This window comes from Eleutherodactylus coqui, chromosome 6, assembly GCF_035609145.1.
Source record: "Eleutherodactylus coqui strain aEleCoq1 chromosome 6, aEleCoq1.hap1, whole genome shotgun sequence".
Lineage (NCBI taxonomy): Eukaryota > Metazoa > Chordata > Amphibia > Anura > Eleutherodactylidae > Eleutherodactylus > Eleutherodactylus coqui.
In genome coordinates this window covers 31990085-31999587 of record NC_089842.1, presented here as the reverse complement: position 1 = coordinate 31999587, position 9503 = coordinate 31990085, and positions in this window count along the sequence as shown.

The window sequence follows — 9503 nt, the reverse complement described above, 5'->3', positions numbered from 1 at the left end:
ATTCTGAAGATGGGAGGTGAAGCAGCGGAGATACTGCTCCAGGGTTTGGTTAGTTCTCTCGGCCTGGCAGTTGGACTAAGTATGAAAGGATAGATTCACAGGGCCATGCAAAAGTGTTTCCAGAACTTCGAGAAAACTGAATTCCTAGTCAAAAAACTTCCCGGGTCATCAACTGTGTGCTTGGCAGTAGGAATCTTATTTATGGGGATGAAGTGAGCCATCTGTCATTCCACAACAACCAAGATGGTAGTCATTCCTTTCTGGGGGGGGGGGGCAGGTCAACTATAAAGTATATAAATATAGATCCCTATTGCATGGATGGAAAATCCAGAGGTCGAGCTTGTGTTGTTTTGTTCTGAGCACATACCTCACAAGAGGTTACATATCTCTTCAAATTCTTCCAGCAGTGAGGCCACCAGAAGGAACAAAGCAGGAGTTTCAAATTCCTTGTGACCTCAATGTGAATGGTCAGCTTGAAAATGTGGACCAGTTTGAGGACTTAAGAGTAGAGATGAGCGAACGTACTCGTCCGAGCTTGATGCTCGGGCGAATATTAGGGTGTTCGGGATGTTCGTTATTCGTAACGAACACCACACGATGTTCGGATGTTCGTCTATATGCGCTCAATGGGGCCGGCGGCAGCAGCGCCAACCCCATTGAGAACATATAGAAGACAAATCCTTCTTCTCTGCCACAGCTGGAACAGCTGTGACAGAGAAGAACGATGTTTGCCCATTGAATTCAATGGAACCGGCAATACAGCCGACTCCACTGAATGCAATGGGCTGCCGGCGATCGCGGGATGAATTGTCGGAAAGGGGTTAAATATATAAGCCCTTTCCTGCAATTCATCCAGAAATGTGTAAAAATAAAAAATATATATATACTCACCTGGTGCCGGCAGATGGAGTTCAGCGCGGCAGGCTGCAGTTCTCCTGAACTGCTCTGAACAGCTGTGAGTAGTATTCAGCAGCCGGGGATTTAAAATCCCCGCCTGCTGAATAAGATGCCTCTGAATGGTCACAGCCTGACCAATCAGAGGCCAGCCCTCACTCACACCCATTCATGAATTCATGAATGGGTGAGTGAGGGCTGCCTCTGATTGGCTCAGGGGCAGGAGAGCTGCCCCTGAGCCAATCAGAGGCAGCCCTCACTCACCCATTCATGAATTCATGAATGGGTGCGAGTGAGGGCTGGCCTCTGATTGGTCAGGCTGTGACCATTCAGAGGCATCTTATTCAGCAGGCGGGGATTTTAAATCCCCGGCTGCTGAATATTACTCACAGCTGTTCAGAGCAGTTCAGGAGAACTGCAGCCTGCCGCGCTGAACTCCATCTGCCCGCACCAGGTGAGTATATATATATTTTTTATTTTTACACATTTCTGGATGAATTGCAGGAAAGGGCTTATATATTTAACCCCTTTCCGACAATTCATCCCGCGATCGCCGGCAGCCCATTGCATTCAGTGGAGTCGGCTGTATTGACGGCTCCATTGAATTCAATGGGCTAACATCGTTCTTCTCTGGCACAGCTGTTACAGCTGTGGCAGAGGAGAACTTGCTGTGTCGTTCCCATCATTTTCTTGAATTGCCAAGATTTTCACACATGAAAACCTTAGCGAGCATCGGCGAAATACAAAAATGTTCCGGTCGCCCATTGACTTCAATGGGGTTCGTTATTCGAAACGAACACCCGAACATCGCGGGAAGTTCGTTTCGAATAACGCGAACCCGAACATTTTGGTGTTCGCTCATCTTTACTTAAGAGTCAACCAGCCTTGGGATCATAAAGTTGGTGTTCTTGCCTGCAAAGTCCACTGTTGAAAGAGAGTTTCACGTCTATAGAAGAATGACTTAGGAAAGGCCAGAGGCTCCTTGTTCCCAACATCATAGTTTTTATCCTTGGGTGATAAGATGTTGGATAGAAATGCACAAGCATGCAGTTGCATCTTATCTCTGATTCATTGTAATAGGATAGCTCCCACAGCGGAGTCGGAAGCATCCACCTCCACGAAATAAGGCAATTGTGGTCTTGGGTGGATCAGTACCAGTGCTGTAGTAAACAGAGTCTTAAGTTACTACAAAGAATTTTGTGCCTCCGGGGATCAGAAAAACATGTGCTTTCTTTGTTAGGAAGGTGATGGGAAAGATGACTTTTGAGAAGTCCTTGATAAATCTTTTGTAGATAGGCTACTGCTTGGAGTACAGGAGGTTCCCGGTTCGAGTCCTGACAATAGTACTGTGTGACAGCTGAGTCCTGAGAGATGAAGAAAGAAGATGGTTACTGCCAGCTGGGTGAAGGGCTGGTGATAGAGCATAGTGCAGGGCAATACATTTCTTATGCCTCCCAACACAGCAGGACAGCTCTAAAACCCCCATACTGTTCTGTGGATTTCAAGATGGTTGGAAGGCATGAGTAGTAAGAGTTCATACCTTATGTCAAGCCGCCCACTTTTGGAAAGTGACAGGTGCCACGCCCCTTTCCCAGGACCTTTGACCCTCCACCCCTTCGTCACAGCAGCTGGCCGTCTGTGACGTGTATCAGGGGCCCCCACCTGTATTCTAAGCCTGTGACGCATCACGAGACACACTTTAGAATACAGTGTGTGTCATGATAATCATGGGCTTTTTTATATGTATAGTTTTGGCTTGGTTGTTATTTACCAACCAGCTCGACTTATGAGTATAATGGGTTAATATATAGAATGCATTTCAAGCCACTAACAGATTTTTTCAGCACCGCAATCCGTCAGCCTAGACATCTGTTATCTACCATGCAAATCATCCCCTATGAATGGGTTATTATATGTACCATTCATGTAATCCGCAACGAATGGGTTATTAAGTTTATAGGATGAGCTAATGTTATGTGTAGCCTGGTAGGTTAACCTGCTGTTATATATCAATCATGTAAATAAAGAAGTTAATATATTGAAAGAAAAACAGACTAATGTATAGTTTTATAAAAGTTTTATTGAGAGCGCCGAATATATAAATGTTGCGCTGTAAGAAAGAAAAAAATACAGAATATAGTTATTACATAAAGGAATGCATAAGAATGATTACATAGATATGTATAACGCTGTATAATGTTAAAAGAAATATAGTTACATTTTCGCTCGCATAAAAATGTCCCAGCCCAGAGGGTGATTTTTCTTGGTAGCGCTATGGCTCTGCGTAGCATGGCGGATCAAGTCCAAAATGTTTTGTTTGAGGGAAGTAACAGTTCAAAAGTCTCTCCGAGTTAAAGTTTTAGATCCATCATGGACTTTATTAAAAAATCCATCTTCAAAGATTCCACCAACTCGCGAGTACTGGCGTCTCCAGCGACATCGCTAGGTACATTAGCCTCCGCTATTGCATGCATAAAAATGTTCCATCCCAAAGGTATACTTCTTCTCACGAAGGTGTGACTCTGCGTCGTATGTCTGATCAACGCTGGGAAATTGGTTCCGTGAATTACGGTATTTTTATACATCAGCTCGTGCTTATCGTTCCATGTGATAATATTCCGGTGATTGAGTAGAGCGGCCAGCAAGCGCTCCGTGTTTTTCTTGCACGAGTGCGGAAGGTCCCAACGGCGAATGACATCAGCTATTTCAGCTTCATAACGCGATCGGTCGGCAGCATACACGGATGGAATAGCGTAGTCTGACTCCATATTAAAGTCTTTACCACTTCGGTTTAGCCACGAGCTGAGTCTTGGTATGATTCCTCTCGCCGAGTTCAATAGGTCGCTTTAGTGTAACACGCAACTTTGAACTAGATGGGGCATCCGTCAATGATTTCTGTATGCTGACTTCGAGAACCTCACATTAGTGTGATCAGCTGACTATCACTTATGTCTAGGCCCACAGGATGTGGGTGTGTGACAATGAATGGGATGTGGCTTGAATTAGTTACGCCTTTTTTTACAATCAGTAGCTAATTAGTTCCAACTCGGGAAGTGTGTCAGTATAGTGATGAATGATGATGTCTATTATTACACACTAAGAATCAAAGATTACGCTGTTAACAGTTAACACAGGTGTCTATCTCTCTATTTTATTATACTTCATGTATCTAACGATTATATAAAGATGCACAGATCATATTGAAAACACACGGTATCCGACATCTGTAATGACGGTCACAAAACTTATCTTTTATAAATTGGTTTACAAAATTATCATTTTTTTTTAAATCTGGCGTAAAGAAACGTAAAACACTCTCATAAGATAATCCACGGGCTATGTAATATAATACAAACACACAGTAATGCCCACAAAATACACTGTCAGTATCCTGAATTTGGTTATCCTGATATATGTACCTAGAGCAGTTTCTTTTTAAAAACTCTATAAAAGCCTCGGGAAAAATGGGACTATCCGGTGCTAGGCCGTAACTATCAAAAAAGACCGCTCTCTCCGAGTCATATAGTACAATTAACACCCAGTGTCGTCCTCGCTGAGTTGAATCATCAGTATTAATTATATAAGCCGATGGTCTTTTATCCACAGCGAATTGGGGTAGGAAGTCACTCGGGTATACGCCAGCAAAAATTTGCGAAGTATAACGATCGGATTTAAGGAGATTCGTGAGTTGAAGTGTGTTCATAATTTAATTGTAATCGTACAGAACTTCTCTTCTGTGATTTATTTCCAGAATAGCGGGACTTGACGCATAGACAAGCATGTTAACCGTGTGAGGGGTAGGGACTGAGAAGCGTACTTCCGCACGCAGGTTCCCGGTTTTAACGAGCGAGAAGTGCGTCCCGGGCTCCATGTCCGGTGACAGATCGAATGCAAAAAATGTGTATCCGCTAACGAACTCATTTCTGTCAATCGAAATCGAGTTGTCTGCTCGTTGCTTTCCGGAGATATGCACGAGAGCCATATATTCCCTAATAGCTAATTCGGCCTCAAAATCAGGCTGAAAAGGCCTGGCCGGAATCTGTTGACCATCCAGATACAAGGCCGCGTGGTTTACGGAATAATGGTGAAAACAGAGAGGATTTTTTTGGAAGCTACCGCTAAAGGCTTCATTGTCCACAAAGGCTAATATCACAGTTTTAGGTATTTGACCCAGGAACAAATTTTCATGGGTTGCTATACGGCTTCCGATTGCTATGCTGAAGACTTTGAGATTCGTCCTATCCAAAGTATATTTAGCGGTGGTTGCTAGTAGCGCCTGGCTGTGGCCTATGCGGACGGCTGGGGATACTTGTACTCTCTTGATGAAAATTGAAGCATGAAGGATTTGAACTTTAAATCCATCAGGGTCTGCTGACATCAAGCAGAATGAGTCTTTATTCCTTGTCAGTTTTATCTTTAAATCCAGACCTTTCAAGATAAGTTTCGGTTGGTTAAATATATCACCATAAATAGGCCCCAGAAGCTCCACAGTTTTAGAGCGCTGTGTTGCTGCAGCTCTTTTAGCGAAGCCTACATTTAGACCGTCGAGTGTCCTTTCATGGTGGTGACTCGCAGAATCCTTGTAAAACAGGCCGGCTGTAAATTGGGATGCGAGCGTTTGACCACTATAATTTAAAATTGTCTCGATGAACGCTCTATAACTATAAAGATTATCGGATTGTGAGATTAGTCGATCCCCCAATGTGATGTCCACTTGGTTAAAAAGTGTGGCTACTGGGTAATTAATAAAGCCCACACGTGCACCATCGGCGATGGGTGTGTTATCTTGTTTAACTATACGACAGGTTAAGTGCAGGAGGGTGTTATTTAAGTCGTAGTAATATTCGCCGCTACCCGATATGAAGAATTCCAACGGCGTGTTGTCAGTGAGGGCCGCGATAGGCAGGACTTCAACAAATAAAGATTTTTCAATACTTGTCTGCGTTGGCGGTATGGTGAAAATATCCAACTCAGATTTAGTGCACTCTACAGATCCGTCGTGTATGAACGCCATGTTAGAGAATTAAAAGATGTCGTCTGCTGCGCGTCTAGCGGGTTTCTGACGGCGTCGTCTTTTGCGTGAAGGAGTCTTATCCATGAGGAGCGGGTGAAATCGTGCAACGATTCGCCTTTTTCTTTTACGGGGGTTTTTTACAACAGAAACAAGTCCGGAGCCGCGCTGTTCTTGACGCGACTGATTGAGTCTGTCCAAAACAGCCGAGGAAACAGAAGTGACTGCATCTGTAGCGATATTTTTGACAGCCGTCTTTACATGAGGCTTTACTAATTCTAGACCTTTTCTGAAAAGAGGCAAGGCCCTCCGGAAGAGTGACCTGAAGACACCGCCAATTCCAGCGCCATTCATATACTCGTCTCCGTGAAATCCGTCTATTTTTCCGTTTCCACTCTGCGCCAAATAATGTTTCACGTAGAGCGCAGGATCTCCGTACACCCGCTGAGACAACATGTTTTAATGCTGCGAATCGTTACGCGGTCTAAAGTGTAATCGCACTATACTTTTCCCGTACTTGAATTTAACAGGCGTGTTCTGGTCTGATAAAATCGAGATTGTAATCGTGTCAAAATGTTGTTTACACACCGACACGTAATCAGGGCGATTGTAGTGAATTGTGACAATGTTGCTGTTTTTACCGCTGATTTCGACCGTTCGTAGTAATTGGACATAATTATTTCCTACAATCTGGTGATCAATTATATCACTATAGATAAACAATGTATAGAATCCACCTTTTATGTCCGCAAAATGCCGCTTCTTGTCCGCGATATCCCCAGGTAAAGCAGGGTTATATTCAGGCAGGCCTAGCAGAACGGACAACTTATGACCCGGAGCAAAGTGTAGCGTTGGAGAGTCGGTAACTGTAACTATTCTTTTTACTTCATCATAGTGTAGCTTGAAGAGCTCGTTTGTTAGCCTTAAACCCTCAATTCTGTCATTTATCGTGCGCGTCAAATCTGATAACGAGGCGTAAAAACCCGATTTGATAAAATACTCATTGTAAGTACTTCCATTTTTAGCCACGAAAAAGTTTCCCTCAGTTGGCGCAATCGTGTCCCATGTGTGCGGGTACTGAATTTCAGTTAGCGCCACATCGTAAGCGCCCGAGAGGTGAATCGGCTTCGCTAGTTTCGTAGTGTAATTAGAAATTGAGTTTTCGGGGTAGATTCTGGACGACGCATTACTAGGAAGAGTTATATAAAAAGAGCCCGACTCCATGCTCTATGCGGGTGACAGTTGATTTTCAGCGACCCAGCTGTTAAATTTTGTAGGGTACCCGAGCCACTTCACAAAATAATGCACCGATCCGCGGATGCGCCTCTTCTTTAATATTTTCTCGATCCTGTAGACACGGTTCTCGTCAGCGGGTACCTGCTGTATTTCCTCTTTATAAAACGACCCCTCTATAGCTTCGCCGTTCAGATCGATTAATTTATATAGCGGTTTTTGAAATTGCGTATTAATAGACTCTATGACGAAAATTTCATCAGTGTAAGTTTGCTCATAGCCTTTCGTAAATGTTCCTTTATGTTGAGAAATCCTCACATGATCGCCTATTTGTAAAGAAGTCTTTTCATGCTTTGAGTTCAGAATATCGCTGTAGATATTTCGCCAAATTGTTAAGGAGTTCTTTTTAGTGACATCCACAGGACGACATCGGATAATACGGTGGTAAGTTCGGTTATAACTGTATACCAGTGCTGGTAAAATATCGATATAGCGAAATGTGTTATGATGGGTGAGATAACGCCACATTCGTGATTTTAAAGTGCGGTTAAAACGTTCAACCACCGCAGCCTTTACGTTGTTGCTCGTAAAGTAATGGTGTATGTTGTATCTTTTACAAACGCGCTTCATGTGTTGATTCATGAATTCTTTCCCTCGATCGGTGCGTATTTTTTGAGGTACACGATCGCTATTCTCAAATATCAGCTCGAAGGCTCTGGCGACGCTTGACCCCGATTTAGATGATAATCCGACGCACCATGCATATTTTGATAAAACATCTATAACCGTTAAAATGTATTTTATGCCGTCATTTTCTTTAGCGTATTGCATTAAACACACGAGGTCAGATTCCCAGAGCGAATCTATATCAGCAGTGATTATTTTGTTTCTAGCAAATTTCTTTCTGATCGGCTTGTGAAGGGTATAACAATTAATCTTTTGCAGCCATTCTGTAATTTTGCGTTGGTTTATCCCCTTAAGCGCCTTATGCAATTTTTGAATTCCGGCATAAGAACCGGCGCTTGATGGTGTAAAATATTGGCGCTGTAACCGACGTGCATCCCGTGAAGCGACCATAGGGGTAATTATGCATCAAGGGTGGGGATGCATCGGTTTAATTAGCTCCTAACTTTTTATAAATCTAGTCCGCTTTGATTCTACCACTCGTAGATTTTAAATCAACTGATTACAGCACGTAGAAACCTGGACATTTTAATCACTTTCTGCTTTTTTTAATTTTTAAATAAAGTATCTATCACATTTTGATTTTGCTAACTGCTTTAAAATGTGATAGAACATAGAATCGTATATTTAACTTTAGGATATTAGATATATGCCTAATTTACCGTGACACCAGCTGAAGTATGACACATTATGACCGGCTGTCTCATACATCCTGATACTTATAGGATCAATAAAATCAAGAGGCTATGTCACAGAACTGATTATTTACCCTGTGAAAAAAGAGGCTATTGAGAGATTGAATCCGTTAGACATATGGCTAATTTACCGTGACACTAGCTAAGTAAGTTTAAGCCCTTCTGCCAGCTGAACGGTCTAACGTAACACTAACTGAAGTTTGACACATTATGACCGATTGTCTCATACATCCTGATACTTATAGGATCAATAAAACCAAGAGACTGTGTCTCAGAACTGATTATTTACACTGTGAAAAAAAAAAAAGAGCCTATTGAGACGTGTGGGACAAGGGGGGTATTTGTAAATAACTAGAAACACCTGTTGAGGAATTTGTCTGGACTTGCCCGCCGGGCTGCTGAGAGCCGCGCATATAACTGCCCTTAAGGCCTCCTTCCCACGAGCGTGACGGGGTCCGCCGCGTAATATTACGCAGTGAAGCCCGTCACGGCGCCCCCCAGAGCCCCTATACTTACCTGCGGGAGATAGCGTGAAATCGCTTCCCCGCCCACCACCGCCGCGTCACCGCCCACCACCGCCGCGTCACCGAGCGTGTCACGTGACGCGGCCGGCCGTGTCACGTGACGCGGCCAGCCGCGTCATTTGGCGTCAGATGACGCGCGCCGGTGGGCGGGAAAGCGTTTTTTCACGCTATCTCCCGCTGGTTACAGCGGGAGATAGCGTGAACGGACGGCTTCCATTGACTGCAATGGAAGCCGTCAGTGCGTACAGCCCGTCCTCACCCGCAGAAAATAGAGCATGCTGCGGGTGAGGACGGGAGAAATCGCGGTGCGTAATTCCGCGCTGGAATTACGCATCGTGAGCATTGTGCTATTAGGTTCAATAGAACCTAATAGCTGCGGGCAACGCAGCGGATTTTCGCCGCGAATTACGCGGCGGAAATCCGTTCGTGGGAAGGAGGCCTAACTCAGTTAAGGCATCTCAC